This window comes from Odocoileus virginianus, chromosome 16 (genome assembly GCF_023699985.2).
Source record: "Odocoileus virginianus isolate 20LAN1187 ecotype Illinois chromosome 16, Ovbor_1.2, whole genome shotgun sequence".
Lineage (NCBI taxonomy): Eukaryota > Metazoa > Chordata > Mammalia > Artiodactyla > Cervidae > Odocoileus > Odocoileus virginianus.
Genome location: NC_069689.1, coordinates 50,858,516 through 50,877,389, shown reverse-complemented (window position 1 = coordinate 50,877,389; position 18,874 = coordinate 50,858,516). Strand labels below are relative to the sequence as shown.

General features: G+C 40.8%; 1 long non-coding RNA gene across 1 annotated transcript; it reads right to left on the bottom strand.

The window, feature by feature from the left end:
• Positions 1 to 10,143: 10,143 nt before the first annotated feature.
• On the bottom strand, positions 10,144 to 18,622 carry LOC110124274 (uncharacterized). The gene is made up of 3 exons (XR_002309737.2): positions 18,563 to 18,622; positions 18,303 to 18,437; positions 10,144 to 10,206 (listed from the first exon to the last, which is right to left on the bottom strand). It is a non-coding gene; the product is annotated as an uncharacterized lncRNA (long non-coding RNA).
• Positions 18,623 to 18,874: the final 252 nt, after the last annotated feature.

Here is an 18,874-nt window from a genome sequence, read left to right as displayed (position 1 = left end):
GAGCAGGCCACCCCCTTGGGCCTTTCATCTGCCTCTTTATGTCTATGCATTCCTTCTAGTCATTCCAGCTTTGTTCCCTGGATTTTGTAATGAAGAATTATCAATGATAATTGAGAAGAAGATAGATATTTAAAAAGAGCTCAGGAGACAAATGTAAACTGATAAGCACAAACAAGCAAAAGTTAAAAAAAAAGACGTCAGGAGGAAATACAAGAGAACTAAAGGAAGAGAGGATGATGTATTCAGTTGCAGGGCAACTTTGGGGATTACCCATCAGGCTTCACGGTGGCTGGAGAAGAGGAACGACGTAACGGGGAAGCAAGCTTGGTCTTGTGACTTGACAGAAACGTCAGTCTGCTGTTTTGGACTCATGGCCAGTTGGCCTCTTGGAATCCATAGCGTGGGGCCCTGAGACCTGGCCCTCTCACAGGAAGTGGCAGGAGAGTGCAGTTATCAAAGTCCAGGCTCTGGAATCAGATGAACCTTGATTTCATCCTGGTTTCACCACTTACTGCATCGAATGTCTAAGGGCAAATGGTTTGCCTCTTCAAGGCTGCCATTTTGCAAGAGTAAAGTTGTAAAACTGGCAATAGTAAGTAAGGATACCTCATCCTAGGAGTGTGCTATAAGGCAATGCATGTAAAACATTGAACACAGGGCTGGACACATTACAAATACTCAGTAATTGTTACTGATGAAGAAGATGTTGACACAGTTGTCTACTCACAAATATGTGCTCTGGTTGTCTAGTCTGGTTGTAAACACATACATACAGGACTGCATGTATATGAAAAACTGAAATCCATACACTGTGTGTATATACACACATGTCTACGACACACATACATATGTACTGTTTAGTTGAAAGTCATTTTTGACTCTTTTGTGACCCCATGGATTGTAGCCCGTCAGGCTCCTCTGTCCGTGAAATTTTCCAGGCAGGAATATTGGAGAGGGTAGCCATTTCCTACTCCAGGATACATATGTATGTGCACGTATATATTTTAGCTTTTCATGCACATGCAGTCATGTTCTGGAGATGGTTTATCTGAATCTATCTCTTCCAACCTCTGGGCTCTGTAACGAATGTCATATTAGTAGCTCAGTCATGATAGGAAAATTTTATGGCATGTGTGTTTAGTCACTAAGTCATGTCCAACTCTTTGCAATCCCATGGACTGGGGCCCCACCAGGCTCCTCTGTCAATGAGATTTTCCAGGCAAGAATACTGGAGTGGTTAGCCATTTCCTTCTCCAGAGGATCTTCCCATGGCGTATGCCATGTCTCCTTCACTGTAGGCAGATTCTTTCACCACTGAGCCACTGGAGAAGCCCATTTTATGGCGTAGAAACTGGTAAACCTAAACATCAAGGTTCCCCAACCCCCCAGCCCCCCAACCCTCCGGAGAGCCAGTTTACTGGGAGACCACTGTGCCTGTGCACCTTGCATCTCCAAACTCCTTTAGGGCTGGGGATGTGCTGAATTCAGCCCTTGACCCCTACAGGGCTTTGCATGTGTCTTTTGTGTAGCAGTCTTCAAAGGATGGACTGGGCCAAAAGGATCAAAGGGTGAGTGGATGAAAGCAAAGGACAACCTATGCAGAAATGGAGCTAATAAAACAGACAAACTTGTGTCAGGAAAACTGGTAGGCTAGTAGCCAGGAAGGGAGTGAAGGATCAAGACGGGGAGTGTTTGGATGGGTAAAAATGGTCTGGTGATAGGAAAGAAGGGCTCTAGAAATAAAAAGTCAAGAAAGAAAGTGAAATTTGGGACAAGAGTGGACTCCATACAGTTTCAGACCACCACTGGTAGTGTAGTTTTGGGGTTCCATTCTTTTAGATGAGTGGCATTTGTTCAGAATGTTGGGACAATTAAGGAATTATTTATAAGAAAAACAAAAAATTGAATTCAATGTGATGTCTAAGAGGAGGGAACTGGTAAAGTAAACAGAATACATTCATTTTGTAGAATACTTTGAGGTCATAAAGAATGATGGAAAGTTGCAATAAAGTGCAGTCAGAGCAATGGGAAAAAGGAGGAAAAACTTGAACAATGTTATTCACAACATCAAGGGGAAAAAGCAGGTTAAAAGTTGCATGTAGAATCACTCAGTTGTAAAGATATGCATGTACAGAGAAATATCTGAAAGAGTATATATTAAAAGTATTAATAGTAATTACTTTTTGAAGGGGATTTTTTCTTCCCTTTTCTTTTTTGCTTATTTTTTTTCCTATTTTTTATTGTTCTTTTTTTCCTGTTTAGAATATTTCTGTAATTAAAAAATGAAAACATTAAAAATGTGTTTTCAACTCTGTCTGTCTACTCCTTATTGTCTCCATGCGTGTGTGTTAGTCACTCAAGCATGTCTGATTCTTTGTGACCCCGTGGACTGTAGCTTGCCAGGCTCCTCTGCCCCTGGGATTCTCCAGGCAACAGTATTGGAGTGGGTTGCCATTCCCTTCTCCAGGGCATCTTCCTGAATCAGGTACTGAACCCGGGTTTCCTGCACTGCAGGCAGATTCTTTACCATCTGAGGCACTAGGGAAGATCCCCCCTGCCCCGACTCCCACCCTCTCTCTATATATATATATAAAACTGACTTTTAAGGATATGGCTTCCTGAATATTGTTAGCAAAGTGGCTGAGAAAAGATCTGTGGACTAAGGAAGGATTTTCTCCCACTTGTGAATTTATCTAAATATCTCAGAAATTTTATACTGATTTAACAAATCACAGTTAGAACTCTTAAACACTTCAGTAAATTGCTTTGATTAAACATAAGTCAGCTTTCTGAAATTGGGACCATCCTAAGGAATCATGAAGTCTGCACTGGGACTGGGGTCAGGAGTGTTGCATTGTTGAACGGTGACTCTCCGGAACAGCTGGAAAAGCTAGAGGGTTCCAGCAGAATGACAAGACAATTCCAAACACAGCAGCCTCCAAGAAATGCAGTGCTGGCGGTCTAAAGACTCCAGACCCCGCAACGGCTCCACTGAACTAACTCAGTGTCTAATGAATGGCAGGTGTTAGGACGCAGGCAGGAGTTTCCTGTGGCAAATCCTGTTGCACAGATGGAAGATGCATTTCTGCCTGCAGGGAAGTAGTTTAGCGGGAGGTAGACCCGTGAGCCGAGATTTCCAATAAAGTACCATCGGAGCCATGAGTGAGCAGGCACAGGAAAGGAAGTTTTCATCTTCTGGGAGGACAACGGAAGAACTGGAAGTTTTCTCCATATTCCATTTTTCTGAGAGGCAACGTGGTGCAGTGACAAAGAGCCTGGACTCTGGAGCTGCAGGGAAGCAGTTTAACTTCTGGCTCATTGTACCTCTTGAGTAGGTGACTTGGCTGCTCTGTACCTCAACTGACCAATCTGTGAAATCGACATAACATGAGTCCCTGATGCATGGGCTTTTGTACGGATTCAATGGGGTAATAATATATATCAGGCACTTGGAGCAGTGCCTGGCACGCAGGAGGTACAGTGGAAATGTTTCATGTAATATTATTTCTTGGTCTCCTTCGTCCTTCTCTCTACTCTCCTTTCCTCACCATTCTGTCCTCTTTCCCCTCCTCCTTTTTCTACCCTTCTCTGCCTCTCTCCTCCTCCCCACAGTTTAGATTTCCATCATTGATGGACTAGTCCCTATCTTCTGAGATAAAATTGAATCTTTCTCTGAGATTTTTTTTTTTCTTCCAGGATAAATAAGACCTTACCTTTTGATACTTCCAAGAGAAGACCTTACATTTTGATACAAACTGGTGCTAATGCCAACAGTTTGATTCTTCATGCAATGTCCTAAGTGAATTTACTAAGTAGGTTGCTTATTTGTTTATTAAGCAAAAATATATTTATTTTCCTCAGTATCTTCCCTATGCTAGGCATGAGGCTGTTCAACCTACATCATTTCGTTGCATTATCATTCCAATCTCAGGAAAGAAGTAACCCGTTCAAGGTCCCACAGGTAATGGTTCCTGCCATTCGTAGCCAGCCGAGAATTGGCATCGAACAGCTCTCCACAGCGGAGAAAGCAAAGGCACCCCACTCCAGTACTCTTGCCTGGAAAATCCCATGGACAGAGGAGCCTGGTAGGCTACAGTCCATGGGGTCGCTAAGAGTCAGACACGACTGAGCGGCTTCACTTTCACTTTTCACTTTCATGCATTGGAGAAGGAAATGGCAACCCACTCCAGTGTTCTTGCCTGGAGAATCCCAGGGACGGGGGAGCCTGGTGGGCTGCCGTCTATGGGGTCACACAGAGTCGGACACGACTGAAGCGACTTAGCAGCAGCAGCAGCAGTTCTGTACAGTGCAGATGACCTTGACCTTGCATTGCCACGTGGATCAAGCCCAAGGCCACTGGATGATGTCACAGATATGAGCATCCTGTCTTCTGGAGCCAGCTAATGTTGATTTGCTACAGCTGTTAATAATTTACCAGCACAGAAAATAAAGAGAATTCTGCTACACCAGAAGAGGGATCTTTCATTATTTTTATAGCAGTCTCTTTATGATGGGAATGATCTGGCCTTTGGAAACTCCATGTGGTCTATGAGATTATTAACTAAGTGAGAACCAATATTATGTGTGTTGGGTAATTGGTGGGTGGGTCGATCACGGGGCAGTGTGTGTGTGTGTGAGATGGGCTTACAGCCTAGGGATGCATAAGGACTTATATAGGGCACAGGAATTAATTGTGGTGGATCCACAGTTTCAGATGAATTCAGTCATGTTGCTATTGAGGTTTTAGGGGAAAAGCAGGTGAAGAGTCTTGGAGAAGGGACATACCATAAAGTATGCATGTGCATGCTGAGTTGCTTCAGTTGTGTCTCCTTGAGACCCATGGACCATAGCCATACACCACAATGCACAAAAAGCACACTACGGATGCCTGGGTGTTTATTGAGCTATTACCATCTTTAGAGGTACTAAGTAGTAACACTCTAAAATTAAGCATGAGAATTATGATTTGATCTATATAGAATTTAGCATTGTGGTCACTTAAAGGGAGGTAACAAGGCATGACCAGGAGCTCCAACGTTATAATCTAAGCCTTAAGAAATTCAAACCTGACCAAACTTCATGGTACCTCTATCAAAGCCCATTATATTCCTGAACTTTTTCTGTATTTTTAAAGATGCATGTGTGCGTGCTCAGTCGCTTCAGTTGTCTCCAACTCTTTTCGACTCAATGGATTGTAGCCCACCCCGCTCTTCTGTCCATGGGATTTCCCAGGCAAGAATACTGGAGTAGGTTGCTATGTCTTCCTCCAGGGCATCTTCCCGACCCAGGGATCAAACCCTAGTCTCTTATGTCCCCTATATTTGCAGGCGGGTTCTTTGCCACTAGTGTCACCTGGGAAGCCCCTCATAAATTTGTCCCCCTTATTTTGCCCCTCCTTTCTTCTTCCTTCTGCTCTATAACATTTTATCCTGTTAGCAGATGTCTGTCCACATTCATGTTTGAGAAGCTCAGATCCTACCCTTAAAACATTTTAAGCAAAGAATTTTCACTTTTTCTCAAAGAAGGTGAGTATCTGCCCACAAGGATTCTTCTACTGACTGCTGTGACATATATTGTTGTTTATAAAAGTTAGGAATTTATAAAATATTTGTACATTTCTCATTTTAATCAGCTATCAGAACAAATTTTTTAGGACACTCAGAGATATGTCTTGTTCAAGGCCATGTTCTCACTGGGTCGAAGAACGTGTCACTTTTAAACTTTTATGTACTCAGTCAAAATGCCTCCCCAAAGGCTGCACTGATTTTTTACTCCCGTATCTATGGTGCAAGGGTCCTCATTTTCCTATACTTTGTCAACATGGTCTTTCAGTTTTATTAATTTGATGAATTTAAAACATGCCACCATTTTAAACTTTTTCCAATTTACTAGTGAGGCTGGTCACTTTTCATGTATTTATCATCCACTTTCATTTTTTGAATATTACTTATTCATATTCTTTGGTCATTTTCCTGTTGGTGTGTTAAATTATATATTCTACTGTACCATTTTAATTTCCTTGTTGCTTCTTTACTATATATTTTTTGAGTTACTTTCCTAGTGGTTGCCTGGACTTACCAGAATATCTTAATTTATAACAATCTAGTTTGGAGAAGGCAATGGCACCCCACTCCACTACTCTTGCCTGGAAAATCCCGTGGATGGAGGAGCCTGGTAGGCTGCAGTCCATGGGGTCGCAAAGAGTCAGACACGACTGAGCGACTTCACTTTCACTTTTCACTTTTATGAATTGGAGAAGGCAATGGCAACCCACTCCAGTGTTCTTGCCTGGAGAATCCCAGAGATGGGGTCACACAGAGTCGGACACGACTGAAGTGACTTAGCAGTAGCAGTTCTGATTAATACCATCTTAATACAAATTTTCCTCAGCTATATCTCCTTCCTCCCTTATGCTATAATCACAAATTAGATATACTAATGACCATCAGCATAGTACATTCATAATAATTTTTAGAAAAACTTTTAATATACTTTCATAATTTATAGAAACATTTTTAAATTATTTTATTCAATTGTCTCCTAAATCATACATGTGAAAAAAAGTCTTACAAAATAAACTTATACTGTCCTTTATATTTACATCTGTAGTTACCTTTATCAGTGCTGTGTATTTCTTTGTGTGTATTTGAATTAGTTTTGTTGTTGTTCGCTCAGTCATGTCCAACTCTTTGTGGTTCCATGGATGGTAGCAAATCAGGCTTCCCTGTTCGTCACCATCTCCCTGAGCTTGATCAGATTCATGTCCATTGAGTTGGTGATGCCATCCAACCATCTCATCCACTGTTGTCCCCTTCTCCTCCTGCCTTCTTTCTTTCCCAGCAACAGGATATATACCAGTGAGTCAGTTCTTTGCATCAGGTGGCCAAAGTATTGGAGCTTCAGCTTCAGGATCAGTCCTTCTGATGAATATTCAGGACTGATTTCCTTTAGGATGGACTGGTTGGATCTCCTTGCAGTGCAAGGGACTCTCAAGAGTCTTTTCCAACACCACAGTTCAAAAGCATCAGTTCTTCGATGTTCAGCTTTCTTTATAGTCCAACTCTCACATCCATACATGACTACTTGAAAAACCATAGCTTTGACTAGATGGACTTTTGTAGGCAAAGTAATGTCTCTGCTTTTTAATATACTGTCTAGGTTGGTTATAGCTTTTCTTTCAAGGAGCAAGCATCTTTTCATTTCATAGCTGCAGTCATCATCTGCAGCGATTTTGGAGCCCAAGAAAATAAATTCTGTTACTATTTCCACTGTTTCCCCTTCTGTTTGCCATGAAGTGAGGGGACCAGATGCCATGATCTTAGCTTTTTGAATGTTGAGCTTTAAGCCAGATTTTTCACCCCTCTCACTTTCATCAAGAGGTTGTTTAGTTCTTCTTCACTTTCTGCCATACGGGTGGTGTCATCTGCATATCTGAGACTATTGATATTTCTCCCGGCAATCTTGATTTTAGCTTGTAGCTTCATCTACATTAGATGCTTCATCTAACCCAGCATTTGGCATGATATACTCTGCATATAAGTTCAATAAGCAAGTGACAACATACAGCTTTGACGTACTCCTTTCCCAATTTGGAACCAGGCTGTTTGTTCCATGTCCAGTTCTAACTGTTGCTTCTTGACCTGCATACAGGTTTTTCAGGAGGCAGGTAAGGTATTCTGGTATCCCCATCTCTTTAAGAATTTTCCACAGTTTGTTGTGATCCACACAGTCAAAGACTTTAGCATAGTCAATGAAGCAGAAGTAGATATTTTTCTGGAATTCTCTTTCTTATTCTATGATCCAGTGCATGTTGGCAATTTGATCTCTGGTTCCTCTGCTTTTTTTAAAGCCAGCTTGAATATCTGGAAGTTCTTGGTTCATGCACTGTTGAAGCCTAGCTTGGAGAATTTTGAGCATTACTTTTCAAACTATCGTGTGAGATGAGTGCAATTGTGCGGTAGTTTGAACATTCTTAGACATTTTTTGACATTCTTTGACATTGCCTTTCGTTGGGATTGGAATGAAAACTGACCGTTTCCAGTCCTGTGGCCACTGCTGAGTTTTCTGAATTTGCTAGCATATTGAGTGCAACACTTGAACAGCAACATCTTTTAGGATTTGTAAAAGTTCAGCTGGAATTCCCTCACCTCCAGTAGCTTTGTTCATAGTGATGCTTCCTAAGGCCCACTTGGCTTCACATCCAAGATGTCTGGCTCTAGGTGAGTGATTATCTGGATCATTAAGACCTTTTTGGAATAGTTCTTCTGTGTATTCTTGCCACCCCTTCTTAGTATCTTCTGCTTCTGTTAGGTCCATACCGTTTCTGTCCTTTATTGAGCCCATCTTTTCATGAAATGTTCCCTAATTTTCTTGAAGAGATCTCTAGTCTTTCCCATTCTATTGCTTTCCTCTAGTTTTTGCATTGTTCACTTAAGAAGTCTTATCTCTCCTTGCTATTCTTTGGAACTCTGCATTCAAATGGGTATATCTTTCCTTTTTTCCTTTGCCTTTTGCTTCTCTTCCTTTCTGAGCTGTTTGTAAGGCCTCCTCAAACAGCCATGTTGTCTTTTTGCATTTTTTCCTTGGGGATGGTTTTGATCACCACCTCCTGTACAATGTTATAAACCTCTGCCATAGTTCTTCAGGCACTCTCTGTCTATCAGATCTAATCCCTTGAATCTATTTGCCATTTCCATTGTATAATCATAAGGGATTTGATTGCTCAGAGGGCTGAGTCTCTCTGTTGTTCACCTGAACCTATCACAACACTGTTAATTGGCTATACGCCAATACAAAATAAGAAGTAAAAAAAATAAAATAAAAACACAGAACTCACAGATTCTTTAAGAATAATAAAATAAAATATATGTAAAGACTGTTTCTCTACATCGGGATTCCTCAGGTACAATTTCTGTTAACTTTTTTTCCTGTGATTGGGCCATACTTTGTTTGCAGTTTTGTGATTTTTTTTGGTTAAAAACTGGACATTTATAAGCACATAATGTGACAGCTTTGGAAATGATGTTTCCCTTCCCCAAGACTTTTTTTTCCCTCCTACTTGTAATAATTTTGTTTGTTGGATCTCATTCTGTAAAATCTGTTTTCTTTGTATGTGTAGTCTTTGAAGTCTGTACTGAGTTAGCTTAGCAGTCACCTAATGATTGGATAGAGATCTTCTTAAACGTCTGAAACCAGTAAATCTCCCAGTATTTGCCAAAGGGCAATGGGTTGTTCTGGGAGCACACTTCACTACTCAGGTAGGCAGTTTATGGCTCTGCCTTAGCCTTCACCTCTTGTTGTGCAGAGCACCAGACTCAGTGAGAAATGAGAACTTTTAGCCTTCTTAGGTATTTCATGGATGTGTGACTGTTCACAGGCACATGCGTAGAGCTGTGCGTGCAAGGGACCCTTCAGCACCCCAAGAATATTTCGGGCCTTTCCAAAACCTTTCCGAAACTACTTTGGCCATCTGATGCAAAGAACTGACTCATTTGAAAAGACCCTGATGCTGGGAAAGATTGAAGGCAGGAGAAGGGGACGACAGAGGATGAGACAGTTGGATGGCATCGCCAACTCAATGGACATGAGTTTGAGTAAACTCTAGGGGTTGGTGATGGACAGGGAGGCCTGGTATGCTGCAGTCCATGGGGTTGCAAAGAGTCAGGCATGACACAGAGACTGAACTGAACTGAACTGAAAACTCCAATGGACATCTCACTCCAAAACTTTTTCTTTTAATTAAGATTTTTTTTTGATCAGATCGTTATTTGCTGCCACTGTTATTACTGCCTCAGGCAGCTATAATGTTAAGCAATTGCTGCTGATTATTTTTTCCTAAATAAAAGCTCAGGGGAATCCTATTTGTACTGAGCAAGCTCTGAGTCAGGTCAAATAAAGAAAAACCCTGTGAGTGGAATTTTCCAGGAGAGGACCAGATAGGACAAATTATGACAATTCTCTGGGAATAGGGCTTTGGAAGAGTTCCAATTTCATTCTATCTTTTCCAAGGGCTGCGAGGCTGCTGTTTCTCATTGTGATTGCTAGAGTGTTGCTTTTCAAGGCTCCTACAAGTAGGCTGGGGAGAAGGGGCTGGGAATAGGGCAGGTTAAAATACCACAAAGTTCACTGTTCTTACCGAGATTTAGCCATTTTTCTTGAATAACTTCCTCAGGGACTGCTACCAGACTTTGGTTAACTTCCAGAATTCTGAAAAAGTTAATTTTAACAATTTTTTTCTAGATCTTAATTTCTTTAAGATCTTTAAAGATTCTTTAAAGGAGAGGAGGAATTTCAGAGGTCCTTATTTCACTGTTTTCACTGATAAATACTCCTTATATTAATTACTTTTAAATTGTATGCATAGATATAAATGAGTATTATGCAAACACATACACACAGCTATATATTTTTCTGTAACACTTGCCTTATTTATACCTCATGAGTTTTGATATGTATCTTCATTATCATTTATTTATTAATATTTAAAAATTTTCTTGTTTTCTTCCTTATCACTCTCCTCTCATGTTTTTATTACCAAGAGAGTTTGTTATTTCTTCTCCTTCTTCTTCCACTTCTTTTTCTTCTTCCAGTATTGCTTCAGTATTTATTTAGACTAAATTATAAGCTTTATTCATTTATTTGTTTAACATTATTTCTTAAATTGCACATCTTTCTTTTTAAACTAATTTTTCAGTTTTTTCCCTTTAGCACTCCTGAGTAATTCTTCAGTGGAAGTCTTGATGCAATTTTTTTTTTTTTTTTAGTTAAATTTCTATTTGTTTTTCAACTATTCAGTACAGTAAAATTCCGCTTTGGTTCAACAAAAGGCTTTGATAGTTTCTTGTATTTGATTGGAATTATGCTGGAAAATATTTGCTTTTGGGACCAAAAAACAATTACCCTTGAAATAGCAACTATTCATTTCAGCTTTTAATGACTAAAAATGTCTTTATTTTATGGTTGTTTTGGTAAATCTATACTTCTAAGTTCAAAATAATTTTCTCTGTTCATTTGGTTTTTTTGTCTTCCAAAATCCAGTGTTGTTGAAGAAGAGTTTTATGTCAGTCTGTTTCTTGTGTCTTTATCTTTTAAAGATAATTTTCCTTTCTGGCCATTTCAAGGAATTTTTTTTTCTTTTGGATCATAGGTGTACTAAAATTTAATCAGGCACATAGCTCCATTAATTGCTAGTTGTAAGTACTTGAGAAAAGTTGTTAGCATTTTTCTAATTGGTTGCTTCTTTTGTAACATGGGGAAAATGCTGGTTCTAAACTCAGGTTTTCTATGAGGGTTAAGATATATATTGTATGGAAATCACTTAGCCCAGTGCCTCGCTCTGAAAGAGACAAGTTTTTCTAGGCATTGTATTATTTACTTCATTTTACTCAATGAGCTATTTTAATCTAAATGCTCATTCTTTTTTCCACTGAGCACTTTTTCTATTAGTTTTCTGATTTTTTTCCTTTTCTCATTTTCTCTTTTCCTCTCCAAGTAGAGTTAGACCTCTTTGATAGATTCTTCAAATATCTTAACTTTTCTGTTTTATATATATATATGTACATGTATATATATGTTTTGTATATATATATAGTTTATATATATATGTTTTATATATACCTATAAAACTTACCTTTTATATATAGGTTTATAATGTATATAACTACAGGTTTTATATAAAACCTACTTTTTTCCTTATGTACTTAGATATCTTGTTTTAGGTCTTATCCTTCGCATGGTTTCTTTTCCTTAAGTCTCTAGGGACCTCATTTGGTTTCTACGTTCTAGGAATTTCTTATTGTATCTAGTCTCTCTATGGTGTGCCTTCTTGGTTTTCAGCATTTTTATGAATTTATTCTAACAACAACAAAACCCAAAAAACTATTGCTTATTATTTTAAGAGATGTGGGCAAGAGTTAAAGTAGTTAATAACTTAAATCATAATATTGATTCCATCTCTTGCTTTTCTGTCTCTCCCAAAGATCATTTTAAGATAATTTTTTTTAAGATTTCAAAATTCAGGTTCTCTATAGAAATTTTGGAAGCATAAAAGCAAGAAGCATTGACATTAATTCCACCATCATTCTAGAGAGAATATTAACATTTTATTGTTTGTAATTTCTAGCTTTTTATGCATATGAAAAATGGAATCCTACTGTACATTTGTTCTCATAACATGTAACATACATGTAACATGTATATGCACATATATTGTGAGCATATTTATGTTATTAATCTTCTAAACATTATTTCTTAGTAAACATATAATATTATATTTACATGCCAACATAGACTTGATCATCTCATTGTTGAACATTTCTGTTTTATTAGTACAGTGATTTGCATCCCCACAGAAAAATATTTTCACAAGTCTATGGCTGTATCTTTGTTTAGAATACTGGGGTGAAAGGACTTGTAGAGATTTTTCTCCCCCATTATTTGAAAAGGAAGTCCGGAGAAAGTTGTATGAAATCATGGTCCTACCGGCAACAAGGGCTGGGATTTCATGGAAGAATTCCTAACCTTTGATTGAAGAAGGAATCCAGCTTCATTGAATACAGTGCTTTCCAAAGCTAGCCAGTCATCAACATCACCTGGGGTGCTTCTTTAAATTACAGATTTTAGGACCCACCCTTGGAAATTCTAATTTACTGTGTCTAGTGCTGAGCCTAGGAATCCATATTTTTAACGAGCTCCCTGGTGATTCTAATGATTAACTGGGTTTAGGAAACAAGATCTCACAACTGAAGGGTCTGGGGGTGGGAGCAGGTGGGCTGACAGTGAGGACTGACCCAGGTGTTTCCCAGTAGGGGAGGTAGAGATGGTGAGAACCGAAAAAGGGCGTTTTTGAAAGCAGGATTGACCACTCTGGGGACTTTTTAAACAAGCAGAGCAACAGCGCAAGCTCTCAGTGAGGATGAAGACGTGGAGCATCAGACACTTGGGCGGCTCCCTTTCCATCTCTGGTTCTCGGCATTCGTGTAAACGAAGGGGTGGACTCATCGGAGGCTTTTCCAACTGTGGGAGCCCAAAGCCACAGTGGTGGAGGGGTGGCTGAGTGGGTGGAAGTCCAGGCTTTGCCCCAGCCCGCCCTCCCCAGGGCCCCTGACTCTGCTTTACATTGAGGTCTCTTTTAAGGTTTTCTTTGGAAAAACGTTATCGGCTGCCAAGAAGTTTGACAATCTCCAGACTAGATGACCTTTCAGTTCTAAAAAGTCATATAAGTTTGTGAACAAAAGCCAGGGGGAGGAGGAACAGTCCAGAAGATGGGCTTGAGCGAAACAGAAGAACAATCCAGAATGGGCATTTCAGTCCTCCTTTTAACCTTTGGACTGACCCTTTGGGTTGTGGCAGGAGCTCCCAGCTTCCATCTCAGGATCAGTGTACTGCCTGAGTCAGCTCAGAGTGACCTCCAAGGAAAATTCTGGTGGCCTTCCCATCAGAGTCTTATATTAAATTTGCAGGGGGACGTCCCTCCCTTCCCAAGACCAGGAAGCCCAGAGAAATCACGAAGGTTCCTCTGCTAATAGGTTGGTCATGTCTTCCTGTTTGCAAGTGTTTCAACAATAGGGTATGTTTGACCTTCTTTTGGCCTCCTTTCAAGCTGGGAATTTAAGGTGTTCTCTGAATGCAGGGCAAACAAAGCTTCGGCTAACTTGCTGCTTTGATCTCTGAGAATTCATAGGAGCAAGAAGGGAGGAGATGGGCCAGGGGCCCTGGAGGAATTAACTGTGAAAACCTGGCCAGGCTTTGTTGGATGGGGAAGCTGGGGTGGGGTGTCGGGTGTCTGGGGAACAGATGTGAGCCCGACTTGATCTTCTGCAGCTGCAGACAGAGGTTTGCCAGAGGTGAACGCGGGTTCCCACAGAGGCCGTAAGTCCTCTTGCTGTCGCCCACCCGTCAGTGGTCTCTTCTCCCGCTGGAGCTGGACTTACTGCAGAGCTTTTGCAATCTGATTCCAGCGCCTATGCTAACAGGTTGGATGGAGAAAGTGTTTCTTTAGAGAGACCGGGGATTTGATGGGTTTTATCTCTGTGTTATTATACTCATTTCTAAACATTCCAGAGAGGTGATGGAGAGACAAAAACAGCCTTCTTCTGTAACCTTTTACTGCCTTGTGATCTCAGTTGAGATGGTGGGCAGGGCAAGGTGGGGCTGGGTCAGAAAGTGAGCAGCTTTCTCCAGAGCAGCCAGTCTCTGAGTATGTTCTGTTGTCCCAAGAGATGCTCCGAAAGGTTCATGATCAGATAGGTCTGGGCAATTCTGCAAGTCATGTTTTCTTCTGGAGATTCACAGCACACATTTGAATACTAGGGGCTCTGAAACATCCTAGAGTCAAGAGTCAGAAGTCTTTGATTTCTTGGGCTTTGTTGAGCTGAAAACTTGTCCAACTTAACTGACCAGGAGCCATCATCTTTTTGGGTGAGGTAGTTCAGTTCAGTTCAGTCACTCAGTTGTGTCCAGCTCTTTGCGACCCTATGGACAGCAGCATGCCAGACTTCTCTGTCCATTGCCAACTCCCAGAGCTTGCTCAAACTCATGTCCATCGAGTCGGTGATGCCATCCAACCATCTCACCTCTGTTGTCCCCTTCTCCTCCTGCCCTCAGTCTTTTCCAGCATCAGGGTCTTTTCAGATGAGTCAGTTCTTAGCATGAGGTGGCCAAGGCATTGGAGTTTCAGCTTCAGCATCAGTTCTTCCAATGAATATTCAGGGCTGATTTCCTTTAGGATGGACTGATTGGATCTCCTTGCATCCAAGGGACTCTCAAGAATCTTCTCCAGCACCACAGTTCAAGAGCATCAATTCTTCAGTGCTCAGCTTTATTTACAGTCCAACTCTCACATCCATATATGACTACTGGAAAAACCATAGCCTTGACTAGAAAGACCTTTGTTGGCAAAGTAATGTCTATGCTTTTTAACGTGCTCTCCAGGTTGGTCATAGTTTTCCTTTCAAGGAACAAATGTCTTTTAATTTCATGGCTTCCGTCACCATCTGCAGTGATTTTGGAGCCCAAGAAAATAAAGTCTGTCACTGTTTCCATTGTTTCCCCATCTATTTGCCATGAAATGATGGGACCAGATGCCATGATCTTAGTTTTCTGAATGTTGAGCTTTAAGCCAACTTTTTCACTCTCCTCTTTCACTTTCATCAAAGGTTCTGAGGCAGAGACATCAATTAATATCAAGTGGATCGCACTTCAGGAAAGGCTAGTCTATAGGCTGCAGAAATAGAAGGTTCTTCTTGGTGTCCACAGTGGGGAGGGGTTCCTGGAGCATCTCCTTTTGCCCTTGGTGGCATCAGTCACCCAGGAGTTCTTCCTAGGAAACCCACTCCTCTACATTATTCTAATAGTCAGAGTAGCTCTGCTTTTGATTTTATTTGGAGGAAAAAAAATCTGTAAACTGAAACATGGTTGAATCAAATTCCCACATAGAGGAAAAAATTTCAGAACCTAGACTGAGTCTATTTCTAATTCCCAGCTCCATATTTTCTTCCTATTGAAACAGCCAAAAGAGGCTCAGAGACACATTCTCAGAATGTGGCATCCTCTCGGCCACAGTAAATGATTCAGGAAGGGGTAGTTGACCCATTAGCCAATCAACCCCCAATAAAGCTTATCTTGGGAACTTTGGTTGAGCAACTTATAAGCAGGTATTGTCTTTTCTACTGCACTTGTGAGGATGCAAGCTTGTTGAACCCACCTTTCCATGAGGGAGAACCTGATAAAGAAATCAGTTAAGAGATGGGGAGAGACTGGATACAAATGAATCATTTGTGTGCCTGGATCCAACCAAGCCTGAAGTCGGTGTGATTTGTTTTTGCCAATATTAGCAGAATTTTCTGTTGTAGAAGCTTGAATTGTCTTTATTCTTACAGTACTCATCAGAGATCTCTTGGAACTAAACATCCCAGATGATAAGAATTGATTTCTCTTTTTTCACTGAGGTATAATTGATTTACAATGTTTCTGGTATAGAGCAAAGTGATTCAGTTTTATATACATATATATATATACATGTGGGTATATATGCATATTATTTTTGGATTCTTTTACACTATAAGTTATTATAAGATATTGAATATAGTTTCCTGTGCTATACAGTAGGTCCTTGTTGGTTATTTTATGTATAGAAAGTGTTGTCAGACCCAAATTCCTAGTTTATCTGTCTCTTCTATTTTCCCTTTGGTAACCATAAGTTATTTTATGCCAGTAGGTGCATTTCTGTTTTGTAAATAAGTTCATTTGTATCATTTTTTTTAGATTCCACTTGTAAGTGATATCACATGATATTTATCTTTTTCTGTCTGATTTACTTCACTTAGTATGATAATCTCTGGCCCATCCATGTTGCTGCAAATGGCATTATTTCATTCTTTTTTATGGGCTGCATAATATTCTATTGTTTTATATATAATATTCCATTATATATATGTGCATATATATATACACACATCTTTATCCATTTCCTCTGTGAATGGACATTTAGGTTGCTTCCATGTCCTGGCTATTGCAAATAGTGCCGTAATGGACACTGGGGTGCATGGGTCTTTTTGAATTAGAGTTTTCTCCAGATATATGTCCAGGAGTAGGATTTCGGGATCATATGGTAACTCTGTTTTTAATTTCTTAGCAAACCTCTATACTATACCAATTTACATTCCCACCAACAGTGTAGGAGCATTCCAATAAGAATTCATCTCACTACATCCTTGTAGCTTACTCCACTCCTAAAACCAGAGCAAGCAATATCAAAGAAATTGTTATAATAATCATCATTAATTAGTAATCAATAACTCTTTTTTTGAGTAGAAGATAGTTGAAAGTTTATCAGTCCAAAGCCCCATCTCATTCTTCAGATTTGAATCCTGCCTGCTTGTCATTTTACTTTCCGGTCCTGGGGTGACTGCAGATCAAGCCTCATCCTTCCCCCATAAAAGCGTTTCTGCATTGTTGAAAGTAGCGAAGTCTTCTCTCTTACACACCAAAACACATCCCTAGCCTTTCCTAGAACAGCCAGTTTGGGTGTTTCTCACCATGAACACGCTCTGGATGGCTTCTGAATTTCTTCCAACTCAGGTTGCTTTCATGGATGAAACCTAAAGCAGCGTATGCCCATTGTAGCCTATTTAGAAAAGCAAGAAGAGGAAAATGAACACTCACCAGCGGCTGAGCTGCCAAGAGATGGCTGTAGTCGTCATAGCGGGTCAACAGTATTTCTTCATTTTTCTCTTTGTGCGTGTGGACGAACGCATGCACGGCTCTGCTGGAAGTTTGCTGCCCTTCCCCTCCCCTCTCGTTGCCTGGGAGGCTGGGCTGCCGTGGACCACACCTGAAGCAGATCTTCTGTGGCCCCCAGGTCCAGGTGGGTTTGGACTGTGGGGTGCTTGGGCACAGATCTGGCTTACGAGAGAGGTCAAGGTGCTGACGTCTCTGTTTCCTCCCGGAAATCGCCTGGGGCTTGTGTGTCCATCAGCTGGCCGCTTCCCCTCCCAGGGAAGCTTGCAGAGTTGCTTCTGCCCTTGATCTGTTGCTAGCTCTGGGCTATCCTCATGGTCCTTTTTCTCACCCCTTCGTCCGTATACTCCCCTGTGGGTGTCCTATTTGAACGTGCCATCTGTTTCCAGTAGGGATTTTGACTGAAAAACTCATATTTTACAAATAGAAACATTCTCTGTGGAGTGATTTACAATCTGCTGTGTCATTTCTTGGGATACTGAAAACCTCTCTTTATAGTGTTTAACATTCCTCTACAACATCATTGTGAATGGCTGAGTGGGTTTTTATTTTTAACAAATGTACCATAGTTTATTTAAACCTTAGAACTAGAGAATTAATTTTTTTCTCCAATTAACTTTTCCCCTATTACTTTGGAAGTACTTGGATGAATATCCTTGCAGGTAAATCTTCACACACATTCATCATTTCTTCTTCAGGATAAATTTGTAGAAACAAAATTGCTGGATCTATAGACATGAACATTTGGAAAAAGTTCTCTGTCTGTTGCCGGATAGCCCTCCATAAAAGTTTTATAGCAATTTACAAACTGTTTCCAATTGTGCCTAGGAAGATTGCTTCTTACATTCTCTCCACTGTTTAATACTACAGCGAAATAGTGACCTCGCTGAATCTTCCCAGCACTGTGCTTGGCAAGTAGTAGGTGTTCAGTTAATGACAATGCCCCACCCCTTTCCCACAAAGAAATGTATTTTTACCCTTAGGGTTTCCATCAATAAGAACCTCCACATGCACACTCACAGTCACACATATGGGTGCACACCCACGGGTCTTCTCATCTCTACCTGCAAGTTGTGTGTTGCTCCTCCAGTCTCGGTATTTTAGAAATGATATATCTATTCATACTACCAAGAGGACCATCACCCTTTCATAAATCCTTGGACAGAAGGAGATCCAGGAAGTCCCAAGTCCACTGGGTCCTAAAGAAAGAAATCACAAACTCTGTCACCAGGACATGCGCAGACGCTGCACCCCCAGCCAGGGCTTAGGTTTAGCTTGGATGAGTTCAGGAAGCAGGAGAGAGTCTGGTGGAACCGTCTAGAACCTGCTTCCTCTGCTGGCTGCCCCATAACTGACGCTGAACATTCTCCAAGCCTCCTTCCTGCTCCCATGTCTTCTGACTAGTTCAGAACTCCGAGCTGACACCCATAGCACCTGAATTCCCATTGTTGTTCAGTCGCTAAGTCATGTCCAACTCTTTGTGACCCCATGGACTGCAGCACTCTAGGCTTCCCTGTCCATCACCAACTCCCAGAGCTTGTTCAAACTCGTGTCCATTGGGTTGGTGATGCCATCCAACCATCTCATCCTCTGTTGTCCCCTTCTCCTCCTGCCCTCAATCTTTCTTAGCATCAGA